This window comes from Microtus ochrogaster, chromosome 22 (assembly GCF_000317375.1).
Source record: "Microtus ochrogaster isolate Prairie Vole_2 chromosome 22, MicOch1.0, whole genome shotgun sequence".
Classification (NCBI taxonomy): Eukaryota; Metazoa; Chordata; class Mammalia; order Rodentia; family Cricetidae; genus Microtus; species Microtus ochrogaster.
The window spans coordinates 32486924-32498210 of record NC_022023.1 but is presented as its reverse complement, the minus strand read 5'-3'; the positions used below and the strand labels follow the sequence as shown (position 1 = coordinate 32498210).

The following is an 11287-nucleotide window of genomic DNA, read 5'->3' as shown; positions in this document are numbered from 1 at the left end:
TAGATAGATAGATAGATAGATAGATAGATAGATAGATAGATAGATGATAGGTAGATAGGTAGATAGATAGATGATAGATAGATAGATAGATAGATAGATAGATAGATAGATAGATGTCTTTTAACAGTGTTTTCTTCTAAAATTGAAAACAAATTACATGTTCTTACTCTAAAATGGAAGAACATAACATCAGAAAGCCATCCCAAATATCTAACAGTATAAATTCAAATCCTATTGCTCAATATTCACTGTCTGGGGCTTGCTTACTATGTAATCTATCTCCAAAAAGCTTAGCAATACCCCTTCTCCAGTTCTGCCATATAGAGAACACATTATTTGTCTCACCGACTCATGCTAACTACACTCCACATTTGCCACTGTCCTTGGCAGACATTCCATAGTCCCAGTATCTTAAATTTCCTAGGTCTTCACTACAACTAAGGATGCACCTTTACTAATGATTCCCATGGACTCTCCAAAGGGATGCCCAATGCCCACCTGTCATATACTGCAAAGATCAAGTTCCTATCCATGACCCATTCAGTTAGGCATCTTCCATACTTTTTTATATTTTAGACTCTTATAAATTGTCAAGTTTGGCTGCCAGATTATAATACAGTTTTGACTGCTTAGACTACAACTTCTATGGGTTGACCCTAAGGAAAAATACATTCCTACTGTCTCAATGGGGCTGGGTTCTTTTTAAACACAGCTGATTCTTCAGCTCCAGGTGACCAAGAATCCCATCATCCAAGGGAAAAACAAGTTCACCTCTATAAATCAGATCTAATTTTTAGTTTTGGTTTTGATTTCAGCTTTTGGAGACATTGTTTCTCTAATTAGCCCTGGCTGTCCTAGAACTCACAATGTAGACCAGGCTGACCGCAAACTCAGGAGTCTGCCAACTCTGCCTCCCCAATGCTAAGATTAAATATGTGTTCCATCACTGCCTGGCCTGCAGATCTGGTTTTAATTACAGCTGATTCTACAGTCCCAGTTGACAACAGAAAGACTCTTAATACAGCATTTCACACAAATGGCCTCTGGCCCAATTCTTAATTAAGTCACTACACCCTTCTGAAACCTCACAAAACACACCTCCATACTTCATCTTCCAAGCTCCTAAAATAACTTCTTATTAGGTTTTGAGCATTCATAAGAATTTCCAACTCAAAGTTCTAAAACTCTTTGCAATCCCCCAACATAATAATCCAAAGGCATAGAAAGCCACATGGCTATGTGTGTCCCAGCAATGACTACCACTTTATGCCAATCTCTGTTCTAATTTCCTTTCTGTTGCTGTGATAATGTATTCTGCATAAAATCATCCCAACCAGAAAATAGAGTTTCTTGTTCTACCCATCCTCTCCCAGTCTATCAGTGATGGAAGTCAAGGTGGGAATTCAAGCAAGATCGTGAAGCAGAAACCAACGAAGAATATTGACTGCTGCCCCTCTCTCTTGTTTGCTAATGTTTAACTAGATTTCTTATACTGCCCATACCATCTATCTAGGGAGCTGGGCCTGTGATTCAATTAATAATCAAGATACTCACTGATAGGCATGCCCACAGACCAACCAAATCTAGATGGTTCTGCTACAAGGCTTTCCTCTCACAGGACTCTAGGTTGTGTCAAGCTGACAATTAAACCTAACTAGGACACTAGCTTAACAGAGGTGTAGCTTAAGAGTATGTATAACAAATTACCTTTTATTCTAGATATATTAAAACTATTAATTTAATTATGAATTGCAAATTATTAGTATTATCAAATATTATATTAATGCAAAGTGCTATAGATACCAATATTTTTAGTTTTTCTAGAGTTTAGTAGAGCTAACTAGAGAGTCATATCCAAGTTGTAGGTGTATAACACATGACATTTGGAGGAAATACACCCATGTTCTCAGAATACCATCAATATCAAAACAGTTTGACTACTCTGAAAGACTCCATGATACTCAATGTCACTTCCCTTAGCCAAAAGAAAACCGTTATTCCCATTATATCATTATGTTACTTTGTATTAACTTTTAATTAATTTAATAAGAATCATATTGTGTAAACATTTTATAGATAGATAGATAGATAACTGTAATCGAGTTTAATGAAGGCATGATATTGTTATATATTATTGTCATTCATGTATATATAGTGTAGAGTTGATATTAAGAGTAAGCATGCGCATCTACCCAAATGTTCATGTATCTATCTTTATTTCCCAAGTCATTCTCACACAGCTCAATGTACTTTAGGGATTTTTCAAAGTTATTATATTTCTTGAATCATCATATATGATCCTAAGTACTATATAAGTAGATAAAAATGCCATGTTTTAAGTGTTTCGTATTGGAATTGTAGTGTATCATTATTAAAGATTTTTGTATGTTCTGAATAAAGAATCTAGAGTAAAGTATATGTGGAAACTGAAGATGAACACACAGTAAGAACTTTTCCTATACTTGCCATCATGGTGTTGCTGCTTCACTTCCCACCAGAAACATATGGGAAACATAGCCATTCCGATGTAACAAAGAACTATGGTGTCTTCATTCTCTGAACTTAAACCTTGTTAAGGAGTGTGAAGAAGTATGCTCTTATGCTTCTATCTGCATTTTCTTAATGTCTTTGGAAATTAAGTATCTGAGTAATTGACTATGTATTTAGTGGTTATTCACAAGAGATTTGTAATGTTGTCTCCAAAAGTTTTAAGTCTTCTGGTTTCAACGTTGATTTGTAAATTTTTTAATTTCTAATTATGTTGCTTGCATGCATCTATGTATACATACGTATATGTCTATGTATACATATCAGCGCAGATGACCATGGGGGCCAGAGTTGTCAGATCTCATTGGTTGTGAACTATCTGACATGAGTGTTGAGAAGGGAACTCAGAGCCTCTGCAAAGAGCAGTATGTGTTCTTAACTGTTGAACTATCTCTAGCTCATGACACATTTTTTATGTAAACTGTTAATAAGTAACTGATGACAGTAATGCCCATCATTTAGACTTTCTCACTTGATCATGTGACAACCTTTGGCTGCTAGGACAAATAATTTACATAAATAATTGCAAAAACATAAAACAATATTTTTCTTTATAGCTTCACTGAAATCATTCTGGTTGCTGACTCCATTGTTTCAAGTACTGAGTGAGACAGAAACATCATTATAAAATGAAATTGTAAAGAAAATCTGGCCATGTCATGATTGTCAGGAAACAAAGATTGAATGAGTCACAAAAACATCATACAGTTAGTGACCTGTCCTGGAGTAATCTACTTTCAGTAGCCAAGCCCTACCACATTGCTTGCATCCTATCCCAACAATGCCATCAAACTGAGTCACACAATGATGAAATTGGAGACCTTATGATACAATGACTCCTTTGAAGCTCTATTATCTTTCAACCAAGCCTTCAACACATGATGCTTTTAGGGAGGTTTCATTTTTAAACTTTAATATATTTCAGCACAGGCCCTAAAACATATATCCCTGACACAATGCAAAATATATGTGTTTAGCTAATTTACACATCCCTCCCAACCCTGAAAAATGTAATAGCTTCACCAGATCTCAAAGACCAAGTGAAATCTCTCTTCTGAGATGAACCCAAGCTCCTAACTGCAAGCCTTCAAGGATCAAGATACAAGTTACAGTCTTCCAACACAAAATAACAGTACAAAGGGCACACTGCATTTTTAGAAAGGAAAAAAAAAGATCATTGTGCCTGTGTCCCTTTGATTATGTAACTCTAAGCAGATGGCAAGGATCCTTCTTGAAGATGCAAACATCTCCTTCAGGGCCAGAGGAGAACACTGAGAAGAGCAGACCTGAGATCCTGAGAGCGCATTGAATATTCATGTCTCCCCAGGTCATTTTCACAGTTCTTATTTCCTAGACTGTACCTCTGACATGATCATTAACTTCTTATTTAGTTCCCATCATGTTTGATTGTTCACTTGATTTCACCTTTTGCAATTAATCATCACTATTGTCCAAAGTCACTTGATGTATAAGAAGCTGCTGATTGTTGTAAGTTAATTCTATACCTGCCATTTGCTAAACTTGTTACTGAATTTTTTTCTGAATATTTTGGTATCTCTTATGTATAATATATCGTCTGCAAATGGGGATAAGTAGACTCTTCTTTTCATGCTTGTACCCTTAAATTTCCTTCTCTTACCTTACTGCTCCAACTAGAGCTTCCAGGATAATAGTGAAAAGGAATCAGAATAACGGAGAATGCTGTCTCATTACTGATTTTAATGAGATTTCTTAAGAGTTTTTGATCCATTTAAGATAAAGTTGCCTATGGGTTTGTCATATATAGTCTTTATTAAGTTGAGATATTTTCTGCAGTCCTGCTTCTCTAGGAATTTTACCATGAAAGCACTTCGAATTTTGTCAATGGCTATTTCTGCATCTAATGAGATGATCATGTGATTTAGTATTCAAGTCTATTTATATAATTTAATATATTTACTGGCTGACGTATTTTGGACTTACCCTTCATTTCTGAGGTAAATTCAATTTAATCATGGTGGATAATATTCTTGATATGTGCTTGTATTCAGGTTGCTTTTATTTTAATGAGGACTATTGCTTATATGTTCATCATGGATATTGCTCTGCAGTTGTTTGTTTTATTGTTGTTTCTTTACCTTGTTTGGCTATTATACTAATACATAATAATACTAATAATGAGCTTATTTCCATTTATGTAAATTTCATTCACATTTCTAGAAATCTGTACAGATAATTGATATGGGATGTCATGTGTATGTGCTGCTTTTATTGGTTGATGAATAAAGCTGTTTTGGTCAATGGCTTAACAGAGTAAAGCTAGGTGGGAAGTCAAACAAAGATAGACAGAGTAGTCAGAGTCAAGGAGATGCCATATAGCCACTGGAGAACCTAGCTGTGAGTTAACAAGCCACGAGTCTCAAGGTAAAATATAGACTAATAGAAATGGGTTAATTTATATTTAGAATTGGCCAGTAAACGACCTGAGCCACCAGTCAAGAAATTATATTTAATAAATTAGTTTCTGAGTGATTATTTCATAAGTGACTGTGGGGACCCTAGAGGGTAGAAAGAAACTGGGGACCAGATGGGACCCTCCAATTCCCTAAGCTTTTCGACCACCAAGTGGGGTGTGTCCCTGCTGCTGGCTTTCTTTACCCCTTCCTACTTTGCACCCAAAATCGCCTTTTCATATGTGAGGTCCTTGGAACCACGAACACAGCCTGCTTCAGGGCTGAGGGGATCTGAGAACCTGCTCCAGTGCTAAGGAGACCTAAGAGAGGGAAGACCAAGAAAAACTCCCAAGTACTCGGTCAGCCACAGCAAAAAATTGCACCAATACACCAAGACTCTGCTAGCCCCATTTGAAGGAAGAGATGGGTAGGCACCAATACAAGAATTCTTCCAACATCCTGAAAAGCAACATGGTAACACTAGAATCCAACAAACACACAACAGGAAAACTTGAACATCCTAACCCAGAAGAAGTAGAAGAAAACGACTTTAAATGTAACCTTATGAAAATGATGGAGACCTTTAAACAGGAAGTGAAAACTCCCTTAAATACATGGAAGAGAAGACAAAAAGTTAGAAGAAATTAATAAATCCCTCAAAGATACCCAAGAAAACCAAGAAAAAAGCAATCAAACAGGTAAAGGAAACAGTTCCAGACTTGAAGACCAAAATGGAGGTAATAAAACACAAACTGAGGGATGGCTGGATATGGAATATCTGGGTAAATGAACAGGAACTACAGAGACCAGTATAACCAACAGAGTACAAGAGATAGAAGAAAAAAATCTCAGGTGCTGAAGGTAGTACTGAGGAAATAGACTCATCAGTCAAAGAAAACATCAAATCCAATAAATTCTTAACACAAAACATTCAGGAAATCTGGGACACCATGAAAAGACCAAACCGAAGAATAGTAGGGGTAGAAGAAGGAAAAGAACTTCAACTCAAAGGCACAGAAAATATATTCAACAAAATCATAGAAGAAAAATTTCCCAACCTAAAGAAGGATATCCCTATGAAGGTACAAGAAGCTTACAGAATGCCAAATACACTGGATCAAAAAAATACCCTCACCATATAATAATCAAAACACAAAACATACAGAATAAAGAAAAAATATTAAGAGCTGAAAAGAAAAAAGGGCAAGTAACATATAAAGGAAACCTATCAGAATTACAACTGATTTCTCAATGGAAACCATGAAAGCCAGAAGGTCCTAAAAAAATGTGCTGTAGACACTAAGAAACCAAGGATGCAAGCCCAGACTACTATACCCAGCAAAGCTTTTATTTACCATCATTGGAGAAAACAAGATATTTCATGACAAAACAGATTTAAACAATACATATCCACAAAAACCCAGCCTTACAGAAAGTACTAGAAAGAAAACCCCAACTCAAGGAAGCTAACTGTACCCACAAAAACACAGGCATCTGATAACTTCCCACCAGCATAATGCAAAGAAGGGAAGCACACAAACACTAATACTGAAAAATAACTTGAATTAACAACCACTGTTCATTAATATCACTTAATATCAATGGACTCAACTCACCTATAAAAAGACACAGACTAAGAGAATGGATACAAAAACAGGATCCTGCCTCCTGCTGGATACAAGAAATGTACATCAACCCCAAAGACAGATGTTACTTCATAGTAAAGGGTTGGGAAAATATTTTCCAATCAGATGGGCCCAAGGAACAAGCTGATGTAGCTATCCTGATATCTAACAAAATAGACTTCAAACTAAAAACAACCCAAAAAGATGGAGAAGGACACTTCATTTATATCACAGGAAAAAAATTATCAAGTTGAAATATCATCCCTGAAAATTTATACCACAAATACAAGAGCACCCACATATGTTAAAGAAATATTACTAAAGCTTAAATTGCAATCAAATCCCACATACTAATGGTAGAAGACTCCAATGCCTCACATTCCCCCAATGGACAGGTCAGACAGCTAGATGCTTAACAGAGAAATAATAGACCTAATAGATGTCATGACTGAAATAGACTTAACAGACACCTACAGAACATTGCACCCAAACACAAAAGAATACACCTTCTTTTCAGCACCTCATGAAACCTTTCAAAAATTGAGCACATATACTCAATAACAAAGCAACCACAACATACACAAAAAATTGGAATAACCTCCTGTATCTTATTGGATCACCATGGTATAAAGTTAGAATTTAACAACACTAATTGTAGAAAATCTACAAAGTCATGGAAATTGAACAGTGTTCAATTAAATTACCCCTGGGACAAAGAAGAAATAAAAAAATTAAATAATTCCTAGATATTGGCTCTCTCACCCACTGCTCTCCCATCCCCTAACTTCCAGTGCTCCCTTGTGTCTGTATTTCAGAAGTTCCAGCGTGAGCTAAGCACCAAGTGGGTGTTGAATACAGTGAGTACCAGGGCCCACGTGCTGCTGGGGAAGACCCTACAGAACCACATGCTGGACCTCCGCATCGCCAACTCCAAGTTCTTTTGGAGGGCACTGACCATGTTGCAGGTGGGAGCGTGACAGGAGACCCCCAAACCCAGACTGCCATAGAAGGTGTCTTTTTGCAATGTTGGGGAGGGGTGGTAGGGTTAAGTGCTAGATTTTCACAGGCATGTCTTTCTCGGGCATATTATCCGGTCTTCGTTGCATGCACACAAAGGTGCAGGAGTGTGAAACGGTAACTCCCAGTCGGCAGTCTTTAGGTTTCAAGGTGCAATAGAAACCCAAATAGTAGCCGGGCAGTGGTGGCACATGCCTTTAATCCCAGCACTCAGGAGGCAGAGACAGGCAGGTGTCTGTGAGTTCGAGGCCAGCCTGGTCTACAAAAGTGAGTTCCAGGACTTAGAACTGAATAGTTCTAAGACAGTAACCCCGGTGGGAAGGAGTCTTTCTGTTCCTCATGACACCACTAGCATCTGGCTGAGGGCTCTTGTTGCCTTGTCTTGGGTCATGTGCACAACTTTGAACCAATCACTGCCCTCCAGGGAGAAAGGGCACCTGCTCATCTGCTTTGTGTGTACTTTCAAGAATCTGGTGGGGCAGGATGGCTTGATTATATCTACGGTCTCAGAATGGACACCAACAGTTATCCAGGAAAAGAAAGGGGCTAATGCCCAAATGGAGGGAGAATGGATGCTGGGCAGAGATCATGATGGACGGCCTTGAAGGTTGCTATCCTTTATCATCGATCTACGCGGGGTTGTGGGATCACAGTTGTAAATCTCACCAACTTCCCATTCATTAACTCCTTTAACTCAGTTTTCCTTTACACCTTGTGATTATGGGATTGCCAGGAGAGGCAAACTCTCCACAGTGTCTTCGGCCAGTCTTCAGGATCCTAGCCGCCCCGCCCCCCACACACACTCCGATTGCTTTCTTCTGTGACACTATTCTCAGTTCTCCTTGTCCTCCACCCCAACACTGACCTTCCTACTACTCCCACAGCGGTTCTCTGGACAGTCCAAGGCTCGCTGCGTCGAGAGCCTCCTCCAAGCAATCCATTTTCCTCAGCCACTGTCAGATGATATCTGGACTGCTCCCATCTCCTACCATGTCCAGGTTGCCCACGAGAAGGAAAGGGTATCCTTTCTTTCCCCTTTGCTGGGTTCCACAAACACTTTCTGAGGATCTGAAGCATATTAGGAACTTGGTGTGACACTAGATTTACAAAGTTCAGAGATCCGTGCCACGCGGAGCTCCCACTTGAAGGGGTAGGTGGATGGGGTAGGGGTGGGGTGAGGAGGCATGACAGTGGCAGAAACTACAGAGGCAAAAAGGATACCAAAAAAACGGCTCTGTTCTGCCTTGGGGGGCATCAAGAATGACTGAGAGAAGGGTCTTGGCACAGGAATTTTTCCGCTTAAGTGAAGGTTTTTTGTTTTTGTTTTATTGTTTTTCGAGACAGGGCTTCTCTGTAACTTTGGCGCCTGTCCTGGCACTCGCTCTGTAGACCAGGCTGGCCTCGAACTCAGAGATCCACTTGCCTCTGCCTCCCGAGTGCTGGGATTAAAGGCAAGTGCCACCAAGACCGGCCACTTTCCTATTCTTTTACCCAACCTAACTCCTGTGCCCAATTCTTTGTCCCCTCCAGGGTTCTTTCTCAAATGACCTTACCTTTTCTTCAGCTTGCCCTGCCCCTTCCCACAGGTGATCCCCACAGCCCTTGCTGAGCCTTTTACAATGCTGCTCCATCACAGAGGCTAAGGCACGCCTGGCTGCAGCTCCTTCCGTCTGCGAGGTTATCAGGAGCACCCTCTCTGGGCCGGGTCAGAAGCGCACCACCCGAGCCCTTGGGGACCCAACAGCCTATAGTGCAGTAAATTGATGTTTCTGGGACTGTGAAGAGGCTCTGCCATCGGTCCAGTCCCATGAAGACTTGTGCCAGCGATACACGTGGTGGTGGGACAAACCCAATTTCTGGGGGTGGGGGTGGGGGCATTAACATCCCGGGATCAGGGAAGAGTCACTGGCATCTTCTGATCTCAGAAATAAAACTGATTGTCTTGTTTTGAAACCTAACCTTGCCAAAAGTCAGTTATCAGACTCAGTACACATAAACACGGAAATGGTGGCACCAGGTCATCTCGGGCAAGGAGAAGCTGTGTTTCAGCTATTATCCGCTAGAGAAAGACAATCCCAATGAGACAAGAGCCTTCTGACTAGAGTGAATGTCATACCCCCTCAGAGACCAGAGAGCAGAGGGTTTTGACGCCACCCTCTCCTTGTGTATGCAAGAAAGAGCAAAGGAACTCTGGCTGTGCTGGGGACCCTTTGGTGGTGGGACTTTACAAACACTAGAAACTTGTCTGCGCAGTTTTAGACTTCAGCAATTACGGTTTTGATAAATCAAAGACACCTGGACTCATACCAGGTGTAGTCTTGAGTACCTGCAGCCAAGGCTCTTACTGAAGAGATCTGGCTCCCCCTTGTGGCAGAGAAATAGCCAGTTAAGAGATCTCTCCCCCCCCCCCCCCACACACACACCTCCCCTTCTGAGAGAATTATTTTGGGATATGACTGGGGAAGTCAAGAATCAAGGAAACTCTTGGAACAAATAAGATTAAAGTGAGGCAAATAAAACCTGAGAATGTTTTGAAGGCTTACAGTGTTACGTTGCTAGGGTTCAGCCTTGTCTTGGGTTCAGGTCCTGAGGCGGGAAAGAGACATCGACCAAGGAAAAGGAAACTTCTGACCACCAAATGGGCTGCACTCAAGTGGCCACGAATAGCGCAGGCTGTCTTTATTTATACACACCAGAATTTTCCTTACCAGGGTTACACGAACAACTTTATTATTGGCTTCTATTTTTTACTTTAAGAAATAAATCACAATTGAAGGAATATATTGTCCCCCTTCATGCTTCCCCAAATACACCATCCCACCCGCTACAATACCTTACTCTAGACGTAGAGTTCAGCACTTTTGCAGGCCTTAACTAAACATCGAGCCAGACACAGCTTGCTCTCCTGGCGGGCATGACAGCTGCTTGCAGTTACAAAGTTAAAAGTAACAGACATGGGAACAATGCTTTAAGGACAATATTCAAACCCAGACATTGTTTCATGTCTGCAAGGTGTATTTTTATACAGTTCTTTTTCTACAAGAGGGCCCTATGTCTCGATCTCTCTGTAGAAGGCAGACTTTGATAAGGCGCTCTTCCCATCTCTCTATACCATGCGTCTCCCACCAATATGAGCTCCTGTGCATGGTAAAGATGGATCTCTCCATCCCATAGTTTGCATTGTCTGTTTCCTCTTGGCACATACCAGATCCTACCAATGCTTCTATGTATGGTGTCCAGGGAACTCTCAACAGTTGGCACTGTGTGAATCCCTAAGGCTTTCCCCATTCTGTGTACGTATGCCTCACTCCCCTTTCTAGAACTGTGAGACAGAGTGAGCATTCGAAGTGTTGTTCTCTCATGCGTACCTGTTTCTATCGAATCAGAAAAGTTCCCAGGATTGGGCATTGTAGTTAGCAATTCCAGAGAAGAGATTTGAGAAGCATTAACCCCTGTTGAATATTAGGGGCAAATATTTAAAAAGGAGCATAATTTCCAGGGGAAATTACAGCTGTTGCATGTGTGGCTGACAGAGTAAAACTAAAAACCACCCAATGAATCACCAAAATAATGAGAGAGAAAAGAACCTGCAAGCTGCCTGAATTTTGCAAATTCCTACCCTGGTCTTGCCAAGTGAGAATCTGTTTCCACAGGTGCCTTGCCCTG

General features: G+C 40.3%; 1 pseudogene; it reads left to right on the top strand.

Annotated features, from left to right (window-relative positions):
* The first annotated feature begins 6957 nt into the window (after window positions 1-6957).
* The window catches only part of LOC101995168, a 68677-nt pseudogene continuing 64347 nt past the window's right edge, over window positions 6958-11287 (top strand).